Source organism: Arvicanthis niloticus, chromosome 4 (assembly GCF_011762505.2).
Source record: "Arvicanthis niloticus isolate mArvNil1 chromosome 4, mArvNil1.pat.X, whole genome shotgun sequence".
Taxonomy (NCBI): Eukaryota; Metazoa; Chordata; class Mammalia; order Rodentia; family Muridae; genus Arvicanthis; species Arvicanthis niloticus.
The window spans coordinates 26,184,497-26,197,195 of NC_047661.1; the positions used below are offsets into that span (position 1 = coordinate 26,184,497).

General features: G+C 41.8%; 1 long non-coding RNA gene across 3 annotated transcripts in view; it reads left to right on the top strand.

Moving 5' to 3' along the window:
- The first annotated feature begins 2,132 nt into the window (after window positions 1-2,132).
- The window catches only part of LOC143441972 (uncharacterized), a 37,829-nt gene continuing 27,262 nt past the window's right edge, over window positions 2,133-12,699 (top strand). The window contains exon 1 of one of the 3 annotated variants that reach the window (XR_013109783.1): window positions 2,133-2,367. This is a non-coding gene — a long non-coding RNA (uncharacterized LOC143441972). The remainder of the gene's footprint in view (window positions 2,368-12,699) is intronic. The other 2 variants (XR_013109785.1, XR_013109784.1) reach the window with 2 other exon arrangements.

Here is a 12,699-nt window from a genome sequence, read left to right on the forward strand (position 1 = left end):
GGCTGGAGGCTTTAAGATGTTTCCCTACCCCACCACGTTTGCTACAGTGGTTCTCAACCTTTGTAATGTTGAGACCCTCCCAATACAGCTCCTCATGTTGTGGTGACGCCCTAAGCATGAAATTATTTCCATTACTACCTCATAACTGTAGTCTTGCTACTGCTATGAATCTTAGTGGAAATATTTGATGTGATTCCCCAAGGGGTTGCGACCCACAGGTTGAGAACCCCTGACTTAGACCATTTTGATAGAAAGCATGTGTTCCTTTTGGAGATTGTTCTGGCCCTTGTGGTGGACGTGGCTGCTGGTCTTGAGCCTATCTTCTACTTACAATGGTCAGGTGAAAATGAATGGACCCATTTTCCTGATTACTCTCAGGTGACTCCAGACTGTGCCAATGAACACCACCCGAGACACGTTCCTTCTCTTCCCCCTTTGCTCCTGTGTCCACTCCTTCTTCGTCCTTACTGGGGTGCCTTAGATGTCACCTCATTTCCTGATATTCTGTCAATATTTGTTTTGTTTTAGGTTTTGTGTTCTCATTTTTCAAGACAGGGTTTCTCTGTGTAGCCTTGGCTGTCCTGAAACTCACCAGGCTGGCCTCGAACTCAGAAATCCACCTGCCTCTGCCTCCCAAGTGCTGGGATTAAATGTGTGTGCCACCGCCACCAGTTTTGTCAACATTCCTAACAAGACCATTTTTTAGTAGAGATATAATCACCAGATTACTAATACACCTAAAATATTACCAATAGTTCCTTTGTATTGGAACACAAAGCATTTCTAGTTTTTTTTTTTCTTTTTGGATGTCTTTCACAAGTGGTCAAGAGTTTTTTGTACGTTTTCCTATTCTTTTTTAATTCCTAAGAACACAACTTTTTTCCTCTCCTTTTATGCAACAATTTGTTACAGAAACTGGCTTACACTGGCTCGATTTTTATGATAGGAGGTTCCCCTCCTGAGCCTGCTGGACTGCTTCTGCTTGTCATTTCTTTGTTTAGCAATGAGTCCCACATAGCACAGCTTGGCCTCCAACTTACTACAACGGCCCTAAATCTGATCGTTCTGCTTCTACCTCCGAGTGCTGGGAGTTTGGGAATTGCCTTCATGCCCAGTTTTATGCGGTTTGGAGATCAAACCAAGGCTTTTGTTCATGGTAGGTGACCATGCAACTCACTTGGCTGCATCCCTTGCTTTCTTCTGCTGGTAAACATGTTTGTTCCTCTATCTCCTATGGAGGTCCTTCCTATACATTGTGGGGTTCAGTTTCAGTTTAAGCCACTCATCTTTGCTGAGACTTTATCTTCCTTGCTTTACTCCGCTTTGAGGCTCTGAGTAGTTTCTTCCCACAGCTCCTTGTCGCGCTTGGTTTTAGCTTCTATTTTATACAGCTCTTAACTTTGACAGTGGCTTCTTGCTCTATTAATGGTCACCAGACACACAGTCAACTGCAACTCAAACCTTCAAGGTCAAGTTCTGGATCCTTCCCATCCCAGAATGCCACTGGGAGAAGGCTTTCTTTCCTATTCCTCTTGTGCTTATTATCATCTTTTGAATTTAGAGTCCCGCAGCCGTTGTCTTAGAAGACCGACGGGATCACTCTCTTGGAAGCGGTGTCAGAAAACTCACAGCAAAGGTGATACTTAGCTGAAAATTCTCCCTACCATTCCGCAGCACTTCACAGTGTGGACCAACATTAGGTGCAAAGCCAACTGAAATCGACTGCCAAGTAACAGGCTGTCTTCCTGTTAGTTAGCCCTCCTATACAGTTTGTAAGTCAGCTTGCCCTATTTTCACTCTGCCGGTCTGAATGACAGTAGTTTTCTAATATTAACACTTCCTCTTCCCTTACCCTAGCCAAAAAAAAAAAAAAAAAAAAAAAAAAGTTAGTAACTATTGAAGTTAGACAAGTCATGGGCACAATAATTCCCCTTTTAAAATAAAATAAAATAATAAAACTGGAAAATGATTAATTCATTCCTCACGCCTGAGTCAGACGTGCAGAAGGTGTCAAAAGCTTGATTCAGTTACTGTCGCATTGATTGGCAGAGAGCTCAGAAGCTATCTTTTGAGTCGATTGCTCAAACAAGCTTCGGCCTCTCCTGTTGCACAAGACCACTGCATTCATTTGATACTATTTATTACGCCTGAACTCTGCTCTCGCGGTGTCAGCCTTCTCTCTGCGGAAACCCATCTATTATCAAAAGCCTCTGCGTGCTTTATGTTCAAAGCACCCGGCAATGGATAGAAAGCCAGGACTGTCCTAGATCAGGGGACCATCACATCACCCAGAAGCTGAGAAATGATTACAAGGCACCTATCTGAGCTCTGCATGGTCCTGCTGGAGAAAAGCAAAACACTCTTCAGGTATACTTTTCTCAAATGAGAATTGGTATAATGCCACATGCAACTGGGGCCTTTAAAGGAAGATGAACACGTTAAGAAAGGTCAAGTACCCTAAAACTAGTGTGGGAAAGATGCTCCGGAACCCCCTCAGAGATGGGGGTGAGTGTCAGAGACCAGGCGTAGTGACAGGCCACTAACAGGGATCCTGTGCTCTTTGCCAGTGATTTTATTTCTTGTTGTCTGTGGTTTTCATCTAATGTTCTTTTGTCTGTTTGAATTCCTTTATTTACTTGTAAGTATGTGGTATATATATACGTTTGTATGGAACTGAGAATTCACATGTTTATGCATGTGTGCACGGATGAGCAAGGAAGCCAGAGGTCATCTTTGGAGGTGGGGTCTTTTTTGTGAACTCAGTGCTCACTGATTGGCTAGACTGACTGGCCAATGAGCTCGAAGGATATGTTTGTCTCTGCTGATATCTCCAACTAGGCTTACAGACACACAAGACCCTGGAATCTGTGCTTATGCATCAAACGTGTTATCAATTGAGCTACCCGGCCCCATAACTTGTATTCTATAAATTACTCAAAATTATTGTGTACCTTTATACTGATTAAGCCTGAGACCAACCTTGTCCTGAACTTAGAGAACATTTCAGATCCATGTTCAGCTTCTGGATGCCTAGCATTTAATTCCATGGGAACAAGTCAGCCACCAGGAAATATCTCAAATGTAGCATGGACTCAGTTCTAGAAAATAAAACAAGGAACAGGTCCATTCCATAGCAAACTGGTGTGTAAAAACAGAAAGATCAAGTGAGACAGAGGTTATTACAGAATAGGAAAGACTTAAAACCCTGAGGATCCAGATTTGCACAAGCCAACCCCAGACTTTTACAACAAGCACAATGCGTTTTCCATCGTTTGGTTGCAGTTACATGCTATTGCAACAAACGAGTGTTGAGCTATATACGTCACCCTATCATCTTAGAAGCAGGAGAAACATGGAGAGCTTAGGTGTAACTCGCCGTTTGTTTTGCACTTTGGGTTTCTTGGACGTTAGATGAAAAATGACTCAGTGCCAAGACCACTCTGTCATCTGATCATCTGAATCCATCGAGGTGATTAGTGGGGACAGCCGGTCTTCCCTGGACAGTGACCATTGCCACCAAGTGCTGGACAGGATTATTCCTTGTGGATAGAGCAACGGTACTTCAGTCTAGTGAAAGGCAGGATTTGATCAAATCAACCCCTGTGTTAAAATGCTGGGGTAGTAAAATGGCTGAGTGAGTAAGAAGCTTTCTGTCAAGCTTGGTGACCTAACTCCAATACCTGAGACCCCCATGGTAGAGGAAAGAACAGGTTCCCCAAGGCTGTTTTCTGACCTCCACATGTATCCCAATCTATGGTCATGTATACATGCATATATACACACACAAGCACACACAAAAATAAATTAATTGATTTTTTTTAAATTGGGGAAAAGCCGGGCAGTGGTGGCACACGCCTTTAATCCCAGCACTTGGGAGGCAGAGGCAGGTGGATTTCTGAGTTTGAGGCTAGCCTGGTCTACAGAGTGAGTTCTAGGATAGCCAGGGCTATACAGAGAAACCCTGTCTTAAAAAAAATTATATATATATATATATATATATATATATATTTGGGGAAGAAACATGGCTCAGCAGTTAGAACTCTTGCTGTTCTTCCAGAGAACCATGCAGGGCAGCTCACAGCCATCTGGAGATCTGGAGCTCTGGCTCCAGGGGATCCAACACTCTCTTCCAGCTTCCACAGGCACCAAGACTCACGTGACGACACACAGACACATAGACACACAGACACACAGGCACACAGACACACAGGCACATAAATAAAAGTCAATCTTTAAAAAAAAACAGTTTTTTTTTAAACCCACCTCTCTTTACTTTGGATTTTAAATTATAGTTTTCCAACATTTTCACTTAAATGACTATAAATTGCTAAAATTGGATGTTCTGGTTATGTTTCACATTCAGGGAAGAGTTCATGACACTGGCTTACCTAAAAGTTTTATTTTATGGTATTAAAATATTCATGATGAGACTTAGAAGCATTCTGAGACAGCGCTGTAACTACTGATCAATTTGCCACTATTGTTATTTATTTCTCTGTCTTCACTCTCTTCCAGTTCTTCTATTTTAACCGCTGATGGCCACATCTCAGAACAAGTTTAATAAGTTTAGAAGACTGTATCCCAATTGCTTGATATTTTAACTCCATATTTATTTCATTTTTTTTTTACATGTTATCATTTTCAGCACACAGCAGCAGGGACCTATGAGGTGATTTTCTTTTTCTGTACAAAACTGAGAAGTTTAAGATTACATAAAGCACTTCCTCTGGAGTCTGAAAGCAGCTGAATGCCTTGCTATGTATAACTAGCATATGTGTGTGTACATGCATACATATGCAAATCAATACATGCATTGATACATTTGCCTTGGGGAAATTCTCAGGACCTCTAAGAAGAAAATCAGATGTGGAGTTTTGGGAGTTTTATCAAAGAGAGAGGCTTTTAGTGAATTTAAGGTCTGTAAAACAAAAATAATGGAGCAGAGAACCCTCCCTAATACTGTCAAAGAACAGAGTGGGGACGGAACATAACAAGTCCAATTTTGTTTATATTTCAATAAACAACAGGCATTGGAAAAATTAACCAAAATCTTCATAATATTTATAGTTTTGCAGCGTGTGCTTTGTTGTTTCATTTACTGCACCGTAATTCTTAAAATGGAAGGGGCTTTTTGCAGCAGAGGAAACGGGAGAAATGGAAACATTTATTTTATATGTGCCCTACAGGAAGAACCCCGAGAGTGGGAGAGGTAGGGCAGGTGGAAACAGCTGCAAAAAAAAAAAAACCCTGATCCAGGTCCCAAGGACTTTGGGTAAGAAAGCAGTGTGGGTTTATGTCGAAGAAGTGCTCGTGAGGACTGGGAATGTGGCTAGCTGGTAGAGTGCTTGCCCAGCATGCAAAAAGCCATGGGTTGACCCCTAGCATCATATAAACTGGCTGTGACAGTGCACAGCTGTGATCCTAGCACTTGGAAGGCCCATAGAAAGTTCTAGACAAGCTTGGGATACCTAAGAACCTATTTGGAGGAAGCGGAGGAGGAGTAAGAGAAGGAGGAGGAGGGGGAGGAAGAAGAGGAGGAGAAGGAAGAAGAAGAAGAAAAGGAGGATGAAGAGGAAAAAGAGGAGAAGTAGGAGGAGGAGGAGGAGGAGGAGGAGGAGGAGGAAAACACTTTACCCACTTTCTGGGTTGCACACTAGAATCTCTGAGGGTTTCTGCATCCTGACCATGATAGGCCAAACTCCCTGCTAGCAAGTGTATTACATTAAAACAGTGCCAGGAGCTAACGTGTTCAGATGCCCCCAGGTGTTTATTGCACAGAATCAGGGTTTAGAACTACTGAGGTAAGAGGTTTTCCTTAATAAGTTTTTTCTTGCAGGATCAGCTTCTGAAGATGTTTCAAGTTTATTATAAGCAATTACTGTAGCCTGCCTTTATGTGAGTAACGACCTCTCAGTTCTCTGGGCCAGTGTGTAGACAGCCCTCATGGATATGCAACAGAAAAAAAAAATTAGCACATTCAAATATTTAAATAGAAAAAAAATTAACCTGATTAAAACAACTGAAAGCAATGATAATTATTCACCCCATTTTAATGGCATTTCTTTGTCATTTGTGTCTGTGTTTATGTATTTATATGTGTGCTCGGGTGCATGTGTGCTGCTGACCCATGAATGTGCAGATGCATGTGCCCATTCTCACAAGTGGAGGCCAGAGATCAACTTCATCAACTTCACTTTAAACTTTTTAACAATCGATGTTAAGGTCCCCATGGTTGACATGACCCTTCCTCCCCTTTTTAATCCTATTGAAATTTATCCGAAAATGTTTTGGAAGTTATGTGTTAGAAGAGTGTTCATAAGAAAGGACTTGCTGACGATGCTCTTCTACAGTGTAGATGTAGGTCAGTACAACACAGTGGTCATATTTGCGACCTCAGAAGATAGAATATTCTAGTCAAAGGAGACTGCAGGTTGAACTGGAAAAATGGCAACTGTAAAGTGGAGACTGTTGTGGGCTAGCCTGTCAGCACTAACTACTGTGGTCACATGGCTGATCCAGGCAGAGATCACCTGACTTCCCAAGACTTCCCTCAAGCCCAGGACGGACTGAGCACAGACATGATGACACTGCAGAAGAATGACATGAATTTCGTCTGAGTGCAATTAGCCGGAGGCTGGAGATGCGTGTGGGTGGTAGGCCCGCAGAGCAGGGTGACAACCAGCAAGGGGGAGCTGCATTCGCTGAATGCCTTGTGTCTTCCTGCAGCCCAGCCCTCACAAGGAAAGTAAAAGAGAATGAAAGTTTAAGAAAGTGTAAGGCACAGTTAACAGTTGTATAGCCTTTTAAATATATATTTACTTTATCTTGTGTATGTGCACTATGTGTCTGCAGGAGCTTGCAGAAGCTGAGAGAGGCCTCAGAGAAGTGAAGTTACAGATGGTTGTGAGCCATCATGTTAGTGTTGAGAAGGAAACCGGTTGTCTGTGAGACTAGCAAGTACTCTCAACCAGTTACTAAGCCATCTCTCCAGACCCTTAAACTAATTCTTAAAATATCTTTAAAGAGTTAAGTACTGAAAACGAACTCATTTTTTTTTCCTCAGTAATCTTTTGTTGTTAGCAATCAGTGTTTATTTTCAGCTTAGACATTCAGAATCACGTTCCTTTAAAATATTCCTTTCACCTTCTGGGTATGTATCTTGGAGACACGGCTTCAGTTAAGTAGTAATAATCTACGTGACTGTATCTAAAAGAAATCTCTACTTTGGAGGTAAAAGAGAATATTTGTCCACTTGGTAATAGAGATTAAAAAAATTGGCAGACTTTCGCATATTAACATCAATAGGACATGTTGATTCTGGCATGCTTGTTATATAAAGAATGGCCCCATTTGATGTTATTTAAAATAACAGTTAAGGGCAGGTGAGAGGGCTTGGTGGATAAAGGACTTGTCATAAAATCACAAGTTGAGTTCAGTCCCCAGAGCCTACAAAAAAGTAGAGAGAACTGATTTCACAAAGTGATCCTCTGGCCTCTGTACACACACACACACACACACACACACACACACACACACACACACACACACACAGAATAATTTTTTAAAAAAAATAATAGAGGGACTGAAGAGGTGGCTCTGTGGCTAGGAGGTCATGCAGAGGACTCAAACTGAGTTCCCATCAGCTTCCTACAGCAGCTGACAGCCACCTCCCATCTCAGCTCCAGGGACCCGAAGTCACTGGCTTCTTGTCCTCGGACATCTGCATTCATGTGCACATAACCATACAGATGCACGGGTACACGCGTGCACACACAGGCATACATGCAGAATCAAACTAAAATTAAGTCTTTAAAATACTTATTAAAGAAATGATAAAATTGGAAATGTATCATTTTATAACTTAACAAAAAGTTCAGGCAGAATGCTCGGTGAAAGCTAAAACAAATTGTGTAGCCTATTACTTAATCTTGCAAATATTTCTTTGCAAATAACAATTGCAAAGAAAAAGGTGGTAACTTGATGGGGGTTGTGGGGAACTGCCAGACACTAGCTCAGCTGAAATAGAATGGACAAACCAATGTTGAGTTCCCAGATATTAAGCTCTGAGAGGGACCCCTTGGTACCTGTGTGATCTGCTCATCCCAGCGTACTGGATCATAAAAACCAATGAGACCATCACCATGAGAGACACGCTGAGCTGCTGATGTATCTCAGTGGTACAGTGCTTGTCTAACAAGCATTAGGCTTGTGCTTCCAACTTCAACACTGCACACACCAAAAAGAGACATTCTGTAATTGGCTTGTCTTAGAGTTTAACTGCTGTGAACAGGCACCATGACCACGGCGACTCTTATAAAGACAATATTTAATGGGGCTGGCTTACAAGTTCAGAGGTTCAGTCCATAATCATCAAGGTAGGAGCATGCAACAGCCAGGCATGGTGCAGGAGGAGCTGAGAGTTCTACATCTTCATCTGAAGGCTGCTAGTGGAAGGCTGACTTCCAAGCAGCTAGGATGAGGGTCTTAAAGCCCACACCCACAGTGACACCTATTCCAACAAGGCCACACCTCCAAATAGTGCCACTCCCTGGACCAAGCATATTCAAACCATGACAGCCTGTATGATCCAAAGTTGTTCAACCTGTCATGAAAGGTTAAAATTCTGTACAACAAGAGATTTGAAAAAACACAGAAACCAAATACAATGTATATTCCTTGTTCAAACCCTAGATATGGAAGAGAATTGCTTTTTCTATAATCTACAGTAAAAGGGGAGACGAGAAATTTGTTTTTATGTTGGATAGAATTGCATGCCGGGCGGTGGTGGCCCACGCCTTTAATCTCAGCACTTGGGAGGCAGAGGCAGGCGAATTTCTGAGTTTGAGGCCAGCCTGGTCTACAGAGTGAGTTCCAGGATAGCCAGGGCTACACGGAGAAACCCTGTCTCAGGGAAAAAAAGAAAGAAAGAAAGAAAAAAAAGTGTTGGTGGCACAGCTGCTAAGGCTAAGGCGGCCCCTGCAGAGGGCACGGGCCGTCTGTTCTCTCTCTGTCTCTGCATCATATACGTTAAATTTCCTGAATTGATTTCATGGCTGTAAAGTCATTGTTGAAGTCATACTTGAAGTTATACTTACGGCTATAAAATTGTGATTTCTAAAATAGGTCATCAAGCAGGGTAGTGGTGGCACACGCCTTTAATCCCAGCAGTTGGGAGGCAGAGGCAGGCAGATTTCTGAGTTCGAGGCTAGCCTGGTCTACAGAGTGAGTTCCAGGACAGCCAGGGCTACACAGAGAAACCCTGTCTCAAAAAAACCAAAAAAAAAAAAAAAAAAAGTCATCAAAAGTAACAAAATAAGGCAGGTAAGAGGGCTCAGCACAGATAGGCTTTTGCTGCGAGGCCTGACAACCTGCCTGAACTCCTATCTCCAGAACCCACACAGGAGGAGGGAGCAGATTTCTGCAACTTGTCCTTTGACCATCACCCTCCCCCAATAGTAAATAGATAGCTTTTAAAAAGTAATACATTTTGTTAAAAATTAATAAACCTAGATGACAGGCATAAGAAGTTCATTGTGCTATGTAAGATCTAGGGACTTTTCTTCTCAAATAAAACACTTGTAAAATCTATATAAATAGAATACTCAAGAAGCCTGTTAACAGACATCATTTGGGGAAGGACCCTCATGTGTTTGTTTGTCTCTTTCACTTCCTCCTCCATCTTGGCCCTCTCCGAACTCTTTAACAAGTGTTTAATGGTTTGTGAAGAGACAATAAAGTTCTAGGAAAGAATTCAATTTAAAGGAAATCATTTTAAAAATTGACAAATCCATTTATAGTTCAATAACCATCTCCTAATTTATTGGGTTAATAAATTCAGGATTTGGAACAGTTAGAGTCTTCTGGCATTTTTATAGTAGTAAAACATATGTAGCATAAAATTTGCCATTATCACCAATTTTTGATGTCATTAAGGACATTCACATTGATGCAGTCATCAGCATCATTCATGTCTACAACACTCTGGAGAGTTTCATCAACTGTCCCAAGCTCTCAACATTAAACACGAACACCCCAGCCCTTCTCTTATCCATCTTATACAGTCTAAATATGCATCCCTTACCAGACATGTGTCCTGCAAATATTCTCCCCCATGCTATAGATTGCCTTTTTCCTTTGATGGACAGAATTTTCGAGTTTGGTGCTGGTTTTGCAGCTCAGTGGTAGAACAGTTTCCTGGTGCATATAAAGAAGTTTTTTTTTAATTTTCATAAAGAGTGAAGCTCAGTTTGTCCACTCTCTGACAATCGCTAATTCCCAGACGCATTTCTGCTTGGTGTTTGGAGTACTGAACAGCAGTAGCTGGTTTGTTTTTGACTTGTTTGGTTTTTTGGTTTGTTTCTCTTTGCATTTTGGAACAGTAACGACAATCATCATTCACCTTTGCAGAAGGTATAATTGACAGGTGTCACGCTCGGTACTTTTTGAAACTAAAATATTACCGACTCCTTTGCATGATGAGTTCCCATTCAATCTTCCTTTGAATACTTCGGGAATGTCTCAGAAGACTACCTCATGTGCTCCAGAACAAATGCTTTGTTCTGTTTTTATTTTTCCACTCCGGGCTCTTTTATTTTGCCTGGGCTGCCATTGGCCCTCATGGGACTTTGGTGTTGCCAATGTCCTTAACTGCACATGCTTTTGAGGTCTCTGAAGTGCCCTCTCCATCCTGAACCAGGTACTCCGAGCTCCCTTGCACAGAAACCTGTCACTTTCCTGCCATGGGGAAGTCACAGAGGTTAGCATAGACCGTGATGGACTGAGTGCTGAGTTACAGGTTAGGGACCCAAAGTACTGCTAAAGAAAATATTGACACATGCTAAGTGTAAGGAAGACTTTGTTCGGAACCACTGTGAAAGGTGTCAAGATTATTACAAGTGGGGAGAAGACTGGGCTCTCCTCCAAACACAACAAGGGCAGGATTCATAACCAGAGAGTGAGTGCTTATGTGAACAGAAAGGCCAGAGAATGGAAAATTACATGAAGGAATCCTAGTCAAATGGACTCAGTAAGATTCTTGTGGAAGATGGGCCATAGTTATCAGGTGTCAAAAGGACAGAAGGAGGAATTTAATTAGATAGTCAGATTGCCTCTAAATGACTCAACACAATTCTTAGAACAATGAGTGCAGGTTAGGAACCTGGTGATGGCTGGCTAAAGAAGAAAGTATGACAAAAAGCCGGACTATAAAGTTTATTCCAGGAAAGACCTTTGTCCATCTCTCCCCTGTTCAAAGCAGGAAGACCCAATGCAGCCCAGGGACAATTTCTCTGTGACATATAAACTTTCTCTGGGGTTACTCTACTCTGATACTCTGTTTGCAAAATAAATCTAGTCTAACTAGATTTGTCCTGGTTACTAGATTAATAAAACACGAACAATAAAGCACCACATTGGTAGTTTTCTTGGTTGGTATTTTCCATACGGATTCAGATTATAATTTTTTAACAAGCTGGGGAGATGTCTCCTTGGGTAAATTTCTTGCTATGCAAATGTGAGACCCTAACCTGAGATTCCACAGCATCCATATATAAATCGGGCAAGGTAGCTTATAATCCTAGCTCTGTCAGGGCAGACACAGGAGGATCCCTGGACCTGCCTAGCCAGCCAACACACTCTGATCTGTGAGTGTCGGGTTCATTCGCAAAAAATATTGTGGGACCAGAAACATGGTTCAGCAGTGCAATATGCTTGCCGCAAGGGCCGACAGCCTGAGTTCAGTAGAGAGAACTGATTTCTTTCCTTTTCTTTTTTTCTTTTTTCTTTTCTTTTCTTTTCTTTTTTTTTAGAACTGATTTCTGTATGTAGTCTTCTGGCCTTTGTGTGCATAACACACACATACACCACACACAAAGGCCCTTGACACTAGGAAGCCATACCAGAACAAGGCTTGGGGACTAGTTCTTTCTGTTGAATGCTTCTGTGCTCTTTTCTTAGTTGGCCCAAAAGATACACTGCTCTTCCCCCTGAATGCACTTTCAAACTCCCTTAACCTTTCTGATCCCTGTTGGGTGTTTTGTCAAGGAGATGCTAGGGGAGGCGACCCTAACCTAAGGTCACCTCACCCAGTTCTGCAGTACGTTATTCTAACCATGCAGTCATATCTGATGTTTCTACCACTTTCCTATTATATTCTGTCACAAAGAGGACATGTTCACACTGAACTTGTGCAAATAATAAGATTACCATGGAAATAAGAATATTCAATCAGAATTTCTGAATTTGGAAAGGATCAAGCAGAGGGAAAAAAATGTGTTTCATTTCTGTTTACAAAGGTATAATCATTGCCATGAGTTATAGATAGCTTAGGAGAAAAAAAAAAGTTCCTTATAACTCCATCCCCCAACCCCGCTAAAAAACATCAAAGACAACATTATAAATACTCAAACTAAAAGCAATAACCACTCTTCATCAGTTGCTCGATACGGAGCAGTTAACCCTTGCTTGTTCAGCTTGACCTCAAGTCAGCAGCTTCATGAAATGAGCTTCTCGCTGTCGTTAGAAGTCCTAATTGTAGTGGGAAAACACTGTGAACCCTGAGTGCCTGCCTGGCAAGTTTCTTTCCTTGAGTCTCTGAAACATTCCCTGTTTTTGAAAGCAGGAGCTCATTCTATAGCTATAGCTTAGGCTAGCCTAGAACTCCGTGAATAGCCCAAGCTGGCTCCAAACTCTCCAGGTACC